General features: G+C 42.1%; 1 pseudogene; it reads right to left on the bottom strand.

Moving 5' to 3' along the window:
- Positions 1–1,907: 1,907 nt before the first annotated feature.
- LOC146377226 (flavin-containing monooxygenase 5-like) lies at positions 1,908–3,820 on the bottom strand (annotated as a pseudogene).
- Positions 3,821–12,828: the final 9,008 nt, after the last annotated feature.

Below are 12,828 nucleotides of genomic sequence, written 5' to 3'. Positions count from 1 at the left end.
TTATTTTTTGACACATTTCTAGTTAATTTTTGTAGTTCACTAGCTTCAGGAGGTCAAAGTTCAGACGTGTGATGTCATCACAGCATTTTAACAAGAACTGGGAAATTTGAGCACATTGCTCCTGTTCTGAGATCTCTGCATTGGCTACCTTGTCAGGTTGGAGCAGATTTTAAGGTCATGCTGCTCACAAGGCTTTAAACGGATTGGCACCTTCATACCTCTCCGACCTTTTACACCTTTATGTTCCATCTCATTCTCTACGATCTCAGGACTCTGGCCTTCTAAAAGTTTCTAGAGCCAGAAAAAAGACAATTGGAGAGCGTGCTTTTTCTTTTGGTGCCCCGTTTCTGTGGAACAACCTCCCTCAAGATACTCAGCAGGCGTGCTCTGTGGAGGTTTTTAAAACTAAGTTGAAGACACATTTATTCACCAATTTTTAACTTGTATTGTGTCTTTTACCTGTATTGCTATGTATCCCTTTTATTTTATTTATCTCTTTAGTTGTACAGCACTTTGTTTAAAAGTGCTTTATAAATAAAGTTATCATTATTATTATTATCAGTAAGCACAGAAAAGGAAAAAACAGTGTCTGAGACGTGAGAGCAATGTTTGCTGATGATATGCTATGCTGCCTGTAAACTCCAAACCTGAACTGAGGAGAACAAAGTTGCCAAAAGGAGAATGGAGTCATGTCTCTCTGAGGGTGCCACACTGGCCTTTGAAGTAATTAAATCATTGTACCGATTACTAATATATTTTAGTAATAAGTCAATTTCCAAATCTCATGTTATTTCATGCAAAAGCATTACCAACTATTACACTTTTAAAATACTAATCAGATCTTTTTTTCTTCATCATTTTTTAGTCAAGTAGATTTTAACCCTGTCCATGAACTCCTGGGTGTCAGGATCTGGAGACTCGCCTGGAAAGTGCTATCAGGCACCTGAGTTCCTTGGTCTCCACCCCTGGGCGGAGCCATCTCCCTGCTGCAGTCCTGCACACCTGAGACTGATTCGGGGCTGAGGTTGAGGATTTAAGGTCCCCTCAGACGCTCCTTCACTGCCAGTTCGTCAACGACCTCACGTTGGTATTGACTCTACGGCTTTTTACGCTCTTGCCACTTTTTCATTGCTAACCTTGGTTTCATGTGCTTCAGATTTCCTGGACCTTCGTTGTCATCACCCTCAACCCCAGCTCGCCTTGGATTATCTTCATATTCATAAGGAATACAAGGACCCTCACCTGCCTGCCCTCCAGCCTCACTCACCACCTTGGACACAGCGGAACTCAGGTCTGCCAGCCTTTCCACTACTCCCCTGGACTACCACCACCTCTCCCTCAAAGCGAGATTCACGCCGATCACCAGCAAGCGCTATCAGTCAGTTCCACCTCTGCTAGGATACCCCGCACCTGCCGCCTTCCTAACCCTCTTCTCTTTTTGTTTCCCAGAGCTCAAGAGGAAACACAGATTTGAACAGAGATGCTTTGTTGTTAGACACTGAGACCACCTGTGAAGCCATGAATGGAAAGGAAAACCAGCAACCTGTAGCAAACACCTGAAAGACACAGGTCCATTTCAGTCATTTTTACGGTTCTCTATGAAGGTGAAGAAAAGTGGGTAATTCCAGACCTACCATCAAACTCCACTCTGGAACCTTGAAATCTGTGGATGTTGGGTTTCACCTGGACTGTTCCAGAGAGGATGTGATTGGGAAGCTCATCATTTAATGTTGGATATTGGCTGAAATGGAAAGTTAAATGTTGCCCTTGTGATATGATGAAAACAATTTATTTACTGGCTTTACAGTCATGCAATCATGAGGGCAAGTTGTTTGACCAAAATATCTGATAGGAACAAATGCAATAAAGTCATAAAAATAGTAATAAAGACTTTCTCAACACAAGATTCAAGGGAGTCTGCCTACTGTACTACAAATATAAAGTGCACAATACCTGCGCTTTGGCTTTAGATTGTACAGAGCGTGATCAGTTTTTTTTTTGTTTAGCCGTCTCTCTCCCAGACTACAGAAAAAAAACAAAGGGAAGAGTTTTCTTTAGAGTTTTCCATGTTAAAATCAGTGGGAATCCCATTATCCCCAAGTCTGTTCAGAATCCAGGCTCCCCTTCAGGTGCTCAGGTAAACCTAGGACGAAATTAATCATTGTGCACCATTGCTCTGATTCTTGGTATATTTAAAAAAAAAAATGTAATTCTCATCATATTGATAGCGTCTGAGCCACTAATAGGTAAATTATGCATTTATAACCTGTATGTTTTGGTGGTATGGGTTCAGGTCCAGAAATGTCAGAATTTAATTTAATTGAATGAATTTTTTGGTAAATTAATATTAATTAAAAAAAATGTTAAATGAGGAATCAATTAATCTCAGTCCAACCTGCTTGGTGACTCTACCCAGTTCCACTGCTATGTCAGCTCTAGAGTTTCCAATTATAATCACTATGACCTTTTTATTCCTCCACTCTTCAAGAGTCTTGTAGTCTCTGCTGGTGAAATACTTTCTCTGGAAACTTCCAATGCCTGAAGAAAATAAGACACAATCGTCCTTTCTGTTTCCATGACAGACATAGTGTCACGGCTGCGGCAGCAGTCGTGTCGTGTGTGGAAGAAAAGGACCCAAAATGCAGGCACTGGCTTGATGCGAGTGAGCATTTTATTTACATTGAGTGATGTACAAACAGAAACGAGGGTGGTAAGGACAGCACTAAGACAACGACCTAAACTGGAGAAAACGTATAAACCCAGAACAATCAATATAGAGGGAGAAAGATGGGTTGAAGGCAGAGAGAAGCGGAGAAACACCAACTAACGCAGATGAACCGACATCGAGCACACACTATAAATACACACAGAGGGGAATGGGGAATGGCAAAACAGGAGGGAGGTACAGCTGATCCTAATTGACATGATGAGACAAGAGACGTGGACCTATAAAGTAAAACAGGAAATATACGCAGACAGCGAACAGCGGAAACACATGGGCAGGGATGACTTGGCACTAAAGAGAGGAAACACAAAACCTAACTCTAAGTAGGAAAACATTCACAGAATACATAACCAGAACACAAGACAATAGTTATTAATACAAAAGCCCTGATTCGACAGACTCAGGCCCATGACACATGGTTAAAGAATGTCAAACATGGGTTATTAAATGTCATTACTTCCTCTTTCTATTGGTACAGCAAAACTCTATAAAACTACATCAAATCTGCATGTAGTTTATTGATAGCCTGCACACAAGGGTTACCTGGAAAGTCATGAAGAGGCTTGTTGGGGTAGCAGTAATGTCCAATACAGATCATCAAATGTGCTTCTCTTTCTTGCCATCCTTGTTCTCTGTTTCAACAGCACTTGCCTGAATGAGAAAAATCTGACTTCTGTTTCACCTGCAAGACTTTGGTCTGGACAATAGAAAGACAGAAGCAGGTTGTTGATAACAGTGCAGGTATGCCCCATTTATATATATATATCAGTATTAAAAAAGGCATTTTTCTTTTGAAAACTAGGTGATACGTTAAGTTGTGCCAACTGAATACAGAAGAGTGGATTATGACAGAAAAGTAGATACTGGCCCTGTCTGGTGCTGGATTATCCTGCAGAGGAAGCCATGAATAGAGAAAAACTTCTGTCAAAGCAAAACAAAGTCTGATCTGTATGTTGTCTAACCCACCTTAAACCTCCACAGACCACCAATGTCATTGTTGCTTTCAAAGCAGACGGGCACTAGCCCTTCATCCAGACAGCACTGAATAGAGGCCAGACCTGAAGCTACTCCTCCACAATTGCTACAGGATGTCATTCTTACGCTCAGTGGAGAGTGAGTCAGATCAGTCCAAAGTATTTTTAAACTAAAATAGGAAATTGCATCCATGGAGCTGTATACAACAGGAAGTTAGCCCCTATTTCTTTTCATATACGATATTTACCACTGCCAAACTTAAGGCTTGTTTTGGTCATAGTTGTAGTCCACTCTGACTTTAGATTTGATGTTCCCAGGTAATTTAATGTTGCAAGGCAACATTCTTCCACAAAATGCTCTTGGGAGTAATGTGACTCAAAAATGCATATAACCACTGCATTTGCTTTACTAATGATCTGCATTGTTAAATAATTTTGTTTGGTTGTGGAGACATGCATCGACAGACATTTAGTCAGGTGATAAGATCAACTCAAAATAACTCAAAAGGCAGCTTTATTGCTGAACACCAGAAATACAAAACTAACTAGCTAACTAACTAAACTGAGAATATACATATACATATATACTAAACAGGTAGGCAAGCAGACAGAACACATGGCCACCTCCTCCAACTTATCCAGGGAAACACCAAGGTGTCCCCAGGCCAGCCAAGAGATATAATCTCTCCAGCATGCCATGGGTCTGCCTCCCAGTGGGACATGCCCGAAACACCTCACTCGGGAGACTCCCAGGAGGCATCCTTGTCAGATGCCCGAACCACCTCAACTGGCTCCTTTCGATTTGGAGAAGTGAAATAAAGTTTTTTTTTCTCTGACAGAATTTATATTCCTTATTAATTCTTATAAGTTAACATGTTTTTTTTTACTTTTAAAGGGTGTGATCATGATAAAAAAAAAAAAAATCCAGTACTGGTTTATGTTTCACAACCTTTTCACAGTAAAGAAAGGGGCTGGTTGACCTTGGATGACCTCTAGAAACCTTTATTAACATATTTAACATGATAGCAGCACAAACGTAACACAAACATTTGACATCAATTTTGTTTGAACTGAAAAACGTGGGGGGGGCAACTTCACTCAGGTCACCGGTGTTTATATTAATTTGGGGATTTAAAAATGTATAAAATTTTGCTATTATAGTTCTGCTGCTTAGTCTCTTCTACACTGCTAGAGTTGTAGTTATTAGAACAGAGGACACAGAGAATACCTGTTCAATCAATCAAATTCATTTCACTTTGATCTGCTGACAAATTGAAGCAATTTTCACATCTCCTTTGTTAGGCTGTGGGGCAGGAGACTTTATACTTAAATGTATCCAGTTTAAAGTTACAGAGCTCTAATGTGCAGCCATCACTTTAGATATAAACAGCAGCACTAAAAGTGCACTCATTGATGAAAAAATTTTATCAACCAGAATAACGAATACCTGCAAATTAGTCTCGTGCACTTTTTATAACAGTGTCACATTTTGGGTTTTTAGTGAACTCTGATCACCATCATGATGTCATCTAAAGTCTCTGATTGGGGTGGATGACACTCATAGGGATCATTTTCTCTGGAAAAAAAAGGTCATATGATCCATGACACTCTACCATCGCTTTCATTCAGATTCCCGTGACTGACTATCTTGAGCGCCATTGTTAGGGTAAGTGAATCCAGAAAACCGATCGATACCCTGGGTTTGGTGAACATGCTTTGTAGCGAGGGCCTGTGGTTTTGGCAGAATCCAACTAATGTAAAAAGGGGTGCTACACAGTACGCTTTTCATACACAGTGCCACCTACACCAGAGATATTATGACGAGTAAAAATCTGTAAAGAATATAGAAAACATAGCACTTAAATGCAACACTGTTGTAAATAGGAAGGTATAATTAATGCTGCAAATCTTGCGATTTAGTGCACAGAGCTTTAAATAACCACTTTAATTCCAGTTAATCATTTTATGCTGAGTGCCTTCTCACTGCTCTTGTTTATTTCTTAAGTGAAGGCTGCATATTAGACTCTTAAAACTGGATACATTTAAACTTTAAAGCTGATTGAACAGGCATTCTGGGTGCGTGTTAAAGAGCAATATAAAAGGGATTACAATCAAGTCTAACAACATTTTATACACTTTCTAAGGCTCAAAGTGAGGACGAACAGCCCCTGAATCTGGGGCTTCGACTGGAGCTAGAGGGCAGCAACAGAGCAGAAGACTGAACTCAGCTTTTTGATTTTTCTCTGGACCCATTTGAACTTTGGGCTATTCATTCCCTGTGTGATTACTCGCTGTTCAGCCTCACAAAGCACCTTTTCTGTTGAGTGCAGCTTTTGCACTAAAGTGAGGCACACACAAACAGCCTCTGGAGCTGTTACAACGTTTTGTCTCAGATTAAAGGCTCTTTTATTGCGAAAGTTGCAAATAATCATTTCCTGTATACAGGTTTTAGTTATTATAAAGAGGTCTTCTGTTGCTTTCAGGCAATTAACATTTTCCATTTGTGATATTTTGTAAATAGATTAGTTAGTACAGAAGCTACGGTGTGCTATTTTACATGGTAGGTGTCTCTTTTTTGTGATTTTTAGTTAAAATATATAGAGGCTGCTGTTACACATGCAGTATGCTGCATTTTATAGCATTTTTAAAGTTGTTTTCAGTCATTTGTGTTACAGGAACAGATGCAAACTGAAATCAAGCATTTGATCCGACTGATGTGTTAGTAGTCAAAGATTTTTGTCTGTGTTCATACAGACATATTTCAGTGTTTGTTGTGAGGACAAACAAACCCGTTACCTTGGATCACAACAGCCCGTGTTGATCACAGCGAGGTGCAACAATAACTGCACACATTTACTTGCATATATCAGCAGCTGAATTTGACATAAAACATGTTTATTTCTTAGTAAGGTCAAATATATTGCTTTTTTTGTCACGGCTCGTAGGATGAGCTGTATGGAATTATTTAAGGGCCCAAAATGCAGGCACTTCAGATGTGAGGAGGCTTTAGAGGTGTAAGAAGATACAGGGAGAGAGGGCAGAGGAGAGCTGAAAATTAAGATGGAACAGAGGTGGAGGAAGAAGAGGCTACATCAGGTGAGGAAGCAGCAGTGTTCCTCCTCCGGAAGAAACGGAAGCATTTTTCTGCTTTTTCAGGCACTTTTCCATCAAACAATCATGGCTTCCATCATCTGGCTATGTGCGCTTTTTCCTCCAGGTTGAGGGTTTTCAACTCATCGATTGTTTCTCAAGATTCAAGATTCAAAGTGTTCATTGTCATGGATACAGAAGAAATAAAATTTTTCTGTGCAATGAAATTCTTGCTTTGCTGTCAGTACACAAATGCCAGTTAAGTAAGGGTTAAAGGAACAAAATAAATAAGGATAAAAATAAGATAAGATATTAAGATAAATAAAAATTAAAAAAATAAGGATAGAAATAATGAAAGATAAATAAATAAGTACAAAAATAAGTAAGTGAAGACAAGTGAGGTATGCAGATGTCGATGTAGATGGATGTACAAAGTAGCTTAATGTGCAAAATGAACTTAGTGTGCAAAGTGTCCTGATATGCAAATTGCAGTTGAGGTAGGTCAGCTGTTCAGGAGTCTGATAGCAGTGGGAAAGAAGGAGTTGTTGAGTCTGGATGTTCTGGATTTCACACTTATAAACCTTCGTCTCGAGGGCATACGTGTGAACAATCCGTGTTGAGGGTGTGTGGGGTCTTTAAGGATGGAGGCAGCTCTCCTCTGGACTGTGATGGTAGATGCTCAGCAGAGAAGGCAGTGGAGTCCTGATGATCTCCGCAGTTGTTATCACTCTCTGCAGGCGTTTGCGGTCCATAGCAGTAGTGCTGGCGTACCATGCAGTGATGCAGCTGGTTAATGTGCTCTCCACAGTGCAGCTGTAAAAGCTACTGAGGACCTTGGCCAACATACCAAATTTCCTCAGCCTCCTCAGGAAATGCAGCCCCTGCTGAGCGTTTCTGACCAGCTGTGTGGTGTTCCGTGTCCAGGTGAGGTCCTCATTGATATGGACGCCCAGGTACCTAAACCTGCTCACCCTCTCCAGTTCACTCTCCCGGATACACATCGGCTGGTGAGGCCTCTTCTTCTTCCTCATGTCCACTATCATCTCCTTTGTTTTATTACGCTTAAGGGTAAGGTTGTTGTCCTCACACCATGACACCAGACCGGCCACCTCTCTCCTGTAAGCCGCCGCGTCCCCACCAGTGATGCGACCAATCACTGCAGTGTCATCCGCCAACTTCAGTATGATGTTGTCTTTGTTGGAGGCAACACAGTCGTGGGTGAACAGGGTGTAGAGGATGGGACTGAGGATGCAACCCTGTGGTGCGCCAGTGTTTGTGATAATGCTGACTGAGGTCCTGTTGCCGATCCTGACAGACTGAGGCCTGCCAGTCAAAAAGTCCTGTAGCCAGTCACAGAGGGTGGGGTGCAGGTCGAGTGTAGACAGTTTGTGGATGAGTTTGTGAGTGTGTTGAAGGTGGAGCTGTAGTCAACAAAGAGTACCCTGATGTAGGAGTCATTACTTTCCAGGTGGTAGAAGGAATAGTGAAGGGCAGCAGCAATGCCGTCCGACGTGGACCTGTTGGGCCGGTGGGCATACTGCAGGGGATCCAGAGTGTGTGCAATATTGCTCTTAATGTAGGCCATCACCACTCTCTCAAAATCACTTTGCAATGATTGGAGTGAGTGCAACAGGTCTGTAGTCGTTTAGGCAGGTGGCTGGGCTATTCTTGGGGACAAGGATGATAGTTGTGGTCTTGAAGCATGTGGGAACAATGCTCTGAAGATGGAGGTGAGAACATCAGCCAGCTCGTTAGCACATGCTCTAAGGGCTCGTCCAGGGATGTTGTCTGGTCCTGCTGCCTTGCGGAGGTTGATCTTCCTCAGGACCTTGTGTACTTGGTCTATTGAGACCGCTGGCAGGAGAGAGGGTCAGGTGATCTGGGGGTTCTGGAAGGTCTTGGAGGTCTGGGAGATCTAGGAGGTCTGGCGGGTATGGGAGGACTGGAAGGTCTGGGAGGTCTGGGAGGTCTGGGAGGTCTGGGGGTCTCAAAGCAGGTGGAAAACACGTTGAGATCATCTGGCAGACCACCTGCAGAGTTGATGGCATTGGTGGTGGCCCTATAATCTGTGATGTGCTGCAGGCCTTGCCACATCCACCTGGGTTCAGCAGAAGAATAGAAGCCATCCTGCTTCTCTCTGTACTGCCTCTTAGCTGCTATAATGGCTTTCGTCAGTCCATATTTCGCAGCTTTGTACTCCATCTCATTGCCTGATCTGAATGCAAGAGAGCGAGTACGCATTTGGCTGAAAGCTTTGGTGGTACTTGTCAAGTTTCTGGCATCTTTGTTCCACTTCATCTAAAGTTGCTTGTTTTTCTTCAAGCTTTTCTTTCAGTTCTTTACATGTTGTGTCCTGTATTAGATTTGCCTTGTGCATGTCTGCATTTCTCTGTTGTACTTCTTTGTGCATGTCTTCTAACTGCTGATTTCTTCTCTGGATTTCTTAAAGCGTGCGCTGCAGGTCTTGCTTTTAATGAGCTCTGAGTTATTTCTTGCCATTTGGTTGATCCTACTCTCCATCTGTGAGCATCATTTTTCCAGTTTTTCCTTCCAGTTCAGTTGTTTTGTGTTCCAGTTGTGTTTTTTCCAGACTGGCATAGGGGGAGAAGTTCTCACTATCCATTGAAGTGTATTGCGATCCGATAAATTGCAGTTACCGTACCAGACAGTGATGCAACTGCTCAGGATGCTCTCGATAGTCCCTCTGTAAATGGTAAATGGTCTGTATTTGTATAGCGCTTTACTTGGTCCTAAGGACCCCAAAGCGCTTTACACTATACACAATCATCCACCCATTCACACACACATTCGCACACTGGTGATGGCAAGCTACAGTGTAGCCACAGCCGCCCTGGGGTGGAGGGGTGGAGAGCGCCTCTGCCGGCCGCCGACAGAGGCGAGGCTGCCGGACACAGGCGCCACCGGGCCCTCTGACCACCACCAGTAGGCAACGGGTGAAGTGTCTTGCCCAAGGACACAACGACCGAGACTGTCGGAGCCAGGGCTCGAACCGGCAACCTTCCGATTACAAGACGAACGCCCAACTCTTGGACAGTCTTGGTCGTTGTGTCCCTGGGCAAGACACTTCACCCGTTGCCTACTGGTGGTGGTCAGAGGGCCCGGTGGCGCCAGTGTCTGGCAGCCTCGCCTCTGTCAGTGCGCCCCAGGGTGGCTGTGGCTACAATGTAGCTTGCCATCACCAGTGTGTGTGAATGGGTGGATGACTGGATGTGTAAAGCGATTTGGGGTCCTTAGGGACTAGTAAAGCGCTATACAAATACAGGCCATTTACCATTTAATGCCTTAATGACCAACTCTAATCGTGGGCTTTCAAAATTGACAAGTTCAGCATGTTCTGATCTTCTACAATCAACTCTTTCAGAAGAGGCTTGCATATCTGCAGAAACTGTGATATTCTAACTATATCTGGACCTAAAAGTCTGATTCTCATACTGTGCCATCCACCTGATCACTTCAGCTCTCACCTTACAAATTGTCCACTGTGGATTGCCACTGATCAAATCTCTTAGCCTGATCCTCAATGTCTGATCTCTGACACCGTCACTGAAATTGATCATGCAGATTTTTTGAAGCTTTTCTTGCTGGTTGCTCATCTGTTTTAATAATTTGGTCTATTAAGGCCATCAAAGACTGAGAAAAGCCAATTAAAGACTTGACTTCTAATTGTTTATGATCGAAAAATCTGCATTGCAAAGAAATGAATATAAAATAACCGTAAGTTTCTCTCAAAGTATGAAATATTTGGATTTGTGTTAATAAGCAAGTCCACCCATGTTAGGCTTCTTATCACTTAGATTTCTGAATCTTAAGAGTGAACCCATTTACAGCAGGAACTGCACAGCTAGCCACCAAACATTTGGTAAAGTAACATGACTACTCTAAAGTTTTGTAGGGTCCTGTTAAAAATCACACAAGCATCACACCACATCTGGCATATATAGTTCTATTTTATACAGTACACCGCTACAGATTAACGAGGTACAACACACATCCTACGGCAAGGGGGAGCCAGGACGACAGGTCAGGGGGGAGATATCATCACCCCCACCCAAGATTGGATGCCAAGCCCCAAGTGCGATAGAAGAAGGATTGTTGAGAATGAGAGGAACTGACCTCAAAGATAGAATCATGGAAACCTGCATCCTCCATAGCCAGTTACCAAGACAACGTGAAGTATCCTCAGAAGATCTACTAGATGATGTGAATGCAGCACTACAGACGATACCTACCGCCGCCATTACAGAGACTAACAAGCTGATCTAGACCACGGCAGCAGTGATCAGTGAGATGCTTGTCTACAAGTTGAACAGCCACAAGGAGCAGTACCCTCCATGGAGAAGAAGACTAGAGGGCAAGATCAAAATAGCACTGAGGGAGGTTAGCCAACTATCGGAGCTGCAGAATGGTGCGTCAAAGAAGGTGCCTAAGAAGTACAGCAAGCTGTCCATACCTGAGGCCTTGGAAACTGCCAAGCAAAGACTCACAGCCTTGGCCAACCGCTTGAAGAGGTACAAAAGAGAAGGCAGGAGAATAAACTACATGTGGGTCCAAATTGTCATCAAACAGAGCTACAGACACACAAAAACATTTGAAAATATAAACAACCAGACAATCAGCAGTGATTTAACTACTTTAAGACCTGTGTGAAAATTATTTCCACATCATGTACTGTATATATCACAGCATTCAGGGCCTTTATAAGAACAGACAAAATTACTAAACTGAATCAATTTCAGCTTTCATTTTTTATTATGTATATTTTAGTAATAATTACATTTCATTATCTATATCTTTACCAGACATTTGCCACACAGGTGTAGATACTGTAAGTGCAGCTCTCTTCACCTACCTAACTCTTCCTTTGCACTGACAGTCACACACAAACACATTGTATTCAACTAGAAAATCACGAAAAACATAATCTTACAGCTTTCACAAAAATATCGTCAATGAATGTGGACAAAGCAGAAGCTATGGTTGACTCTGACATGTCGATTCTTGCCAGTTTCTCTTCGCTTTCTCTCTCTTGTTGAACGAGGAGTTGGCTGAAGAAAACCTGGCAGTGAGGAGGTTAGGTTCAGACTCTGTTACCCTGGTAACTGGCTCAGAGTTAAAGTTTAACCCTCTTTCTGGAACTGAAAACCCGAGTTTCCCTCATCTCGGGAATAACAAACTTGGACTTGTTAGCTAAACCAGCTTCCTAGAATAGCCCCAGTAATGAATCTACAATGAGCTTAAAACATGTTGTGGATGAGAGAAGCAGTGAAAACACAGCACTTCAAGCCGGAGAAACTCAGAACATAACAGGCTCTGTTTTAGTTTATAATCTGTCAGCTGTGGACTCTGTGAGAGTAAAGACTAACTATTAAAACATAATGTTTTATGAGCATACTTTAATGCGTATAGAACAATAACAATAAAATAATTCATTATTAAGTTGCATTTTAGAATCTAGACAAACTGGGATACATTAACAATGCTGGGAAATAGTGTGAAAGTTTTACACCAAACTTACAAATAAAATGCCATTTGCCACTCAAAGGTTTCCATTTGTCTCTGTGCCTCTCGGAAATGGGTTGAGCAGCATGTACCTTATGTACGGTTACTGAGATACTGTAACACATCCTGACTAACCTGTTTGTCCTGTGAAGAGAAACTAAAAGTCAGGGTTTTTCCTCACAGTTGAGCAACCACACAAGGCTGTTTATCATTTAGGGGGGGGGGGACTTCTTCATAATATAATTTTAAAAAGCTCAAAGATCATTTATGTTTCCACATTGTAAATCTTTCCAATTGGGAGTAACCATATTTATAGTTATCAATTTCTTATTCAGCAAATACCTCAATATATCCTTTGGGTTACTGTTTTGCACTCAACGATCTATTAAAAGCACAACTTCACAAGAAACAGAAGACAGCCACAGGTGTTAGGCGTCCTGCTCACATTAACTAAGGCTCTATAACAGTGCGATATTAAATCGTGACATCTTTATTGAAATGACGTGATTAAGGGTGAGA

The sequence above is a fragment of the Perissodus microlepis genome, chromosome 11, assembly GCF_051167445.1.
Source record: "Perissodus microlepis isolate ML-2025 ecotype Zambia chromosome 11, ASM5116744v1, whole genome shotgun sequence".
Classification (NCBI taxonomy): Eukaryota; Metazoa; Chordata; class Actinopteri; order Cichliformes; family Cichlidae; genus Perissodus; species Perissodus microlepis.
This window is presented reverse-complemented; position numbering and strand designations above follow the sequence as displayed.